A 6,812-nucleotide genomic window follows, 5' to 3' on the forward strand; every position below is an offset into this window, starting at 1 on the left:
TTATTCCTCTAAGGACTTAATCCATTAAGTCAATCATTCTTCAAAATAAGTCATATGGTGTGATTGGGCTTAATCACACAATTCCATTCCAATGGCCCAAATGTGGGTCTCAATAAGTCCAAGCCCATAATCCCAAATTAGAGTTTTCACATGAAATGATGATTAAGGTTCAGTGTTTCTTTCTTAACCCATTAAGGACTTAATTCGTTAAGTCCATTATGCCTTACGCTAGTTTGCCAATGATCCTTATTTAATATTCCAAGTTATTAAATAATTCCCGTGTGTCCCGATTAATTCCCCAAATTAAGATTTATTGGCATTAGGGTTTTCCAACACAAATACTAGCCTATTATTAATTTGTTGGACTTTTAGGTTATTTAGGGCTTTATTGGGCCTATTAAGCCCACTAGAATATCATTGAGCCCATTAGGATTTTATTAGGGTCCATTAAGCTTTATTGGGCCCATTTGAGCTACTTTGGCCCATTAGGGTTTCAAGCACCCTAAACGAATCAAACTCACAAATTAAGCACACCGCCACCCGACACGGCGGTCGGTGGCGGCAGCCACCACCATACGATGTTGGTTTGATTTTTCCTTTTCATTATTTCGACACTATTACAATTACAAAGTAAAATATCCAATACTACATACTCACACTAATGCGGTGGTTGTTCTTGGTATTCCAACTAGACAAAGCACACGTACATAAACTTCAGATTGCATCCAACACTCTAACCACCCACCTGGTGGCTCAAGGTGGTGGCAACAACACCAAAACGGCAGTAACAATAGCGGTTATGACGGTAGCCACCACCTCACGGTGGTGGCGGTGGTTTCTTCTTTGTCCCCAACCAAGCAATCATACACACGCACTCGTAATCAAGAACTGGACACCGAATCACTCCCAACCCAGCCACTACGGTGGCATGTACCGATCGAAAACACCAACAATGGTGGTGTAAATGTTGGATTAGTGTCTAAGCCAGTAACCATATTTGGTAAATACTTGACCCGATTGTACATGGTCCTTTTGGGTTGCCTTCACCAAAGCAACTTGACTGGAGAAATAATAAAGAAAGAGATTATTATGATTTATTAATATGTTATAAGAATAATATATTAAAGGAGAAATCATATTTGTTTAATTAATATTGGTCAATAATTAATTAAGAATTAATTTTGTGATCAAATGTAATTAATTAAACTGGAGGGGCTGAATTGTAATTATGTGATAGTTACAAAATAGGGTAAGGATTATCCTAAGGATAAGTTGGATGAATTTAAGGTGATAAGGCCTTAGAATTCGTCCATGATAAGGATTCAAGGCTTATCTTATGGGTTGCTTGGTGGGCAAGCAACTAGATAAGGATAAGGACTGAAACCCTATCTCTACACCTATATAAACTCCCCTTTGGCTCATGATTTCGTCCATACCCTCCCAAGGCTTCTTAGGGACGAATTTTTATACCTCTCATCTCTCTCTATAGCCTCTCCATTTGCAATTGGTGTTTGTGAGCCATTAGAGGCACTACACTTGTGGTGCGTGCTTTCAAGACTTAGGGTTTGAAGATTCAAGTTGTTATTACAATATAACAACAAGAGGTATGTAATCTAACCTTCTTGGTTAATTTCGAAAATAGCAATCATCTTTAGGGTTTTATTATGTGTTCATAATGTTGTGTATCTAATAGTGAAAACATAGATCCAATGCTAGGGTTGCATGTACACATAGGATTGTTTGTATAAAACCCATCAGTGGTATCAGAGCCATTGATTATTTTGTTTTCAATTAGTTTATACAATTGTATGAACTTGACATATTAGGGTTTATTGCCAATAAATCCTAGGAGGCTATAATTTTCGAGATTAGGGTTTACAAACCCTAATTTGCAAGAGTTTGAATAAGATCTTCAAATCCTTTCCTTAAACCCTTAAATTTCGAAATCTAGGGTTTGTTTTAATCCCTTGATTTTCGAAATTAGCCTCCTCCCCAAGATAAGATCCTAAATTTTAGGGATTTGGATTATCCCATATCTTGTAATTATCTTCTAATTGTTATATATGGTAATTATAGATTTTGCATTATCCTAACCATAATTTCGAAATCTAGAGAGATAATTAAGGGATCAGGATATCTTAAATGTATAAATGGTAATTATCCTCATGATTTAGATAATCCCTTATGATTTAATAATTAAACTAATAGTCTAATTCAAGATAATTATTAAATCAAGAGTTTTAATATTTAAAATTTTAATTTACATGGCATAAATTCGAAATTTTTTTAAGAGAAATTAAAACTAAATTGTTTTGAAAAGTTTCAAAACTTGCCCACACGTTTTGGAATTTAAATTTTGATTAAAAGTTTAATTTTGATGCATATTTAAATTCTAAACCCTAATGTTTTGAAATGTTTCAAAACTTACCCTCAAGTTTTGGAATTTAAAAGTTGATTAAAAGTTTAATTTAGGAATGTTAAATTCTAAAACCCTAGTATTGTTTTGAAAAATTCAAATCACACCCTTATGGTTTTATTAATTATTTAAGGTGTATAATTAAAAGAAGTTTAATAAATCCATAAAAGTTTTGGTGTAACATCCGAAAAATACAACCAATTTAAAATTTTCAAAACAACCCGATTTTCATTAAAATGTTTACAAAAAGGTTTTCAATACAAGTCATTAAAGTATTCCTAGAATCACATTGCTACAATATCATGTGGAGCGGTACGATCGCGCCTTCGCCTTGCCACAGTCTCCTGAAGAACCTGAAAAACATTAAACCACAACTGTAAGCCCGAAAGCTTAGTGAGATACCCCCAAAATACCAACCACGTATACGCCCTTCCAGGCTACGACCTTCCAGTCCAAAACATATAAAACATACATATCATAACAGAACATAGAACAGCCATGCATATCGGGTCTACTGTGTGATTGGTCCGTCGTATCGGGCCTTCAGTCCAACGGATCCATCCTCCGGGTCTAGTCATGTCCTTCGAGTCTACAGTGGGGTTGGTCCGCCCGCATCGGGCCTTCAACCCACCTGGTCCACTCTCTGAGTCTACAGTGTGACTGGTCCGCCCGCATTGGGCCTTCAGTCGGCCTGGTCCACTCTCCGAGCCTCGACACGTCTGGTCCGCCCTCGTGGGGCCTACAGCCTATCCGGACCGCTCGCTGGGCCTTCGGAACAACCGGTCCGCCCTGGGTATCTTGGCCTACAACACAAAGCAAGACCCGCCTCAACCCATCTCCAGTCCAAACAACCATGTGCACAAAACATACATTCATATAACAGTCATAGTCAACAAACCGAGCAAGCAAATCACATAGCATATCATTACCCTAACCGGGTTACCGACCTAACCGGTCGCTAGCATAGCATCACTCTGTATATCGGAAAAACTGACCTTAGCAAGGCCTCCTAGCATGTACCATCCTAGCTACCAGGATGCAGACACATCAAACAATAACATAATAACCATAACCGAATCTCAATACAATAAAGAGCCGGCCTTGGTGCCTTAGACCCTATTGATATAGTGAGGATAACTCACCTCGAAACTGCCGTCTGAAAAGATAAGATCCCGCTGCTCCGAACTCTAACACGAACTCCTCCACTAAACATCAAAACATACAACTCAATAAATACCCTTAATTACCAAAATACCCCTGGAAGACAACTGGTCAACCTTGGACGAGTCAAAGTCAACCCCTGACTGACCCTACTCGCCGAGTCATCCTGATGACTCGCCGAGTCCTTATGCTCAGAACTTCCCTCAATTAGCGACCCAACTCGCCGAGTCACCCCAAGACTCGTCGAGTCCAACAACTCTGAGTCCACTCGCACCCAACTCACCGAGTCATCCCTTGACTCACCGATTCATCGACTCAACCAGAAATATTGGGACTTCCTCGACAAGACTCGCCGAGTCCAAATAGACTCGTCGAGTCCAAGGCCATCTTCAACCTACTCGCCGAGTTGTTCTTCCAACTCGTCGAGTCCCAGGCCATCTTCAAGCAACTCGTCGAGTCCACCCATGTGACTCGTCGAGTACCACCGGTCTGAATCCATACAGAAGCATCTCAGGCCATGCAATTGATCCAAAACATAGATCCAACCTCCTACAATCCATCCATCACGTAAAGTGGCAAACTTTACGTGAATCTAACGAGATCTAAGCCATATTCACCTTAAAACCAAGGTTTGGGACATGGTGGCTTCACTAAGCACTCAACCACAGGAACTTTAATGAACTCTAGGCCTTCAATATTCCAGATCTGAGGTAGCAACCTCAGATCTATCCTCCAAACTCCAAAACATTCCAAGACATACTCCCCACAAACCCCAAAATGATGAAACTAGGAATGCACAGCCTAAGGATGAAGATATTACCTCCAAAAGATGCCTCAATAGCAACCAAACTCGAATCCAAGCAAAGCCCTTTGATCCAAGCCACTTCTCCTTCAAGATCTCTTCAAACAACACCTCTCCAAGCTCTAATTTGCTCCACAAATGATCTCTCCATGAATTTAGGGTTTCTGGAACTCAAGGGGGGATAAGGGAGGCTGTGGAGGGGTATAATGCTCTTTATATAGGGCTCAACCCCGAAAATTAGGGTTTTCACCATACAGAACCTACCCGCCGAGTCCATCCTTGGGACTCGCCGAGTAGGCCACTTGACACGCGACCATGACCGCGACCTGACTCGTCGAGTCCATCCATGGACTTGCCGAGTCATCCTCTAAAACTTACACTTTTAGCCCTTCAACTCTACTCTTGCGATTCCGGGATGTTACAATTCTCCCCCACTTAAATTAGGCTTCGTCCTCGAAGCCTACGGCATCTCATCTTCAAATTACTTCCCACGACGCGCCACTTGACCTTGACCGAACCAAGTCCCTCAAGGTACAACCATAGAACTAGAAGCTCACTTTCTCCTTCCATACGGTGTCCCCATCACCTACTCAAACCGGACACCAGCTGAACCCTCTGATAACCACACTCAACAACCGAGAATTACCCATGATGCCTTACTGCTCCAATTCTCATCCTTCACTTGACTCATATGGCTATAATGCCACGAACCATCGGATCCCCGATCCGAATTCCACTCTATCCATCCCATGACGACCGAACGACCCATTCTTCCATTTCGGAGCAACTCCCCCGAGTTCTCCTCTCGCAATCACACACACATGCTGATCTAGCTCTAGCACCCTCACGTTTGGATAACCTGATACACCGTTGATATCCTCCAAACATCCTTCCGGGATGAACCGCTGATACATACCCAAAACCCTGATCAGAATCACACTGAGAGTCCAAGACTCTCCCTCTGTATCCCTTCCGAACCCCTCTCCCTGGCTCTACGCCGCGGTATTCCCTCCGCGCCTAGAGCAACATATCAAGTCGAATGAGCTTTTATTCCACCGCCGCAACACACTACTCAAAGACCATCGACGGACCACTCCAATCATAACTCTACACTGCCGCTTTTACTTCCTTGAATTCGCACTCCCTTTTCGGAATTCCATTCCTCCCTCTTTCCTTATCAAGGAAACCACTCGTCCGCCTAGTCACCATGACAGGCACCATGGTGCTCATCCCACGCTACATTACCTCTTTAAAGCGTACCCAACATCCATGCATCACCACTACACTAACTCTCATCACAGGGACTCTCAAGCCCATGCACTACCTTCACTGTTCAAGATCGCTACCCGGGGCCAGGCCTCCCAATGTAATCACACTGCAACATACGCAACCCATAACCTCAATCCGATCCAACAATACTCGCAGAGTCTTCAACATGACTGGACCGCCTCCCCAGGCCTTCAGCCAATCTGGACCACTCTCAGAACCCTCAGCCAATCTGACTGGACCGTTCTCCGAGCCTTCGGTCTGACTGATATGCCTACCGGCCTTCAGTCTATCCGGACCGCTCAACTAGCATTCAACACTCCGAACCATCCCTTTGGGAAATCCTCCCGTGCATACCGTTCTAGCCCTCTAGGGGTTCCGAACTCTATCTCCATCATACATACTCGATCCCGGCCTGCTCCCATGCCTTCCTCAATCAACTGCTCTAGGTCTGTATTCCGCCCTGCACGCCTGTTACTCACCTATACGAGCCTGCTCTCGACTGATAGAAATACCGCTGAATTCCCCAAGCAGCTAAACAACCTCTCAGGCCCAACGATCATCCAGAGAATTTCCAATTCTCCCCCACTTAGGACACTGACAGTTAGTCACCGGCCGCCATCACCGATCTCCCCAAGCAACCTTGCAGGAATCAACACATGCACTCAAAATGTTTTCACCAGCGCCAACAACTTTCATACAAATCACGTTCCCATGCTGCACAACCCGCTCGAAAGGAACCCAATCTTCAACTATCCATTCCTCAGACTGCAGAATCTAACTGGCCTTCAAACCAACGCTGCATCCGCCACCAATCCTCACAAAGATAATCAACGATAGCTCGACGTACTAATCCATAACCATAACGATCCTTCAGGGAACAAAAGATACTAAAACGAAATCTCGATCACAACTCGCCAAACCCTCAAGGAACAACGGATACCACACGAAAACCCGAAACGCAATTCCATAACCAACCAACGAAACCGATAACAATACTCCACAACAATCATAAATAATCAAAACATCAGAAAGAAACATACCCGCAGCAGCAAGCTGAAAAACACGACCCTAAGCCCTTGGGGGCTCCGCTCCTCCCTGATCTGCACCTGTGATCCTCAACGTAGCCGGTGCTGGAGCCTGCACCAGTCCTGCAGCAAGCCATGG

The sequence above is a fragment of the Lactuca saligna genome, chromosome 9, assembly GCF_052625555.1.
Source record: "Lactuca saligna cultivar CGN05327 chromosome 9, ASM5262555v1, whole genome shotgun sequence".
Classification (NCBI taxonomy): Eukaryota; Viridiplantae; Streptophyta; class Magnoliopsida; order Asterales; family Asteraceae; genus Lactuca; species Lactuca saligna.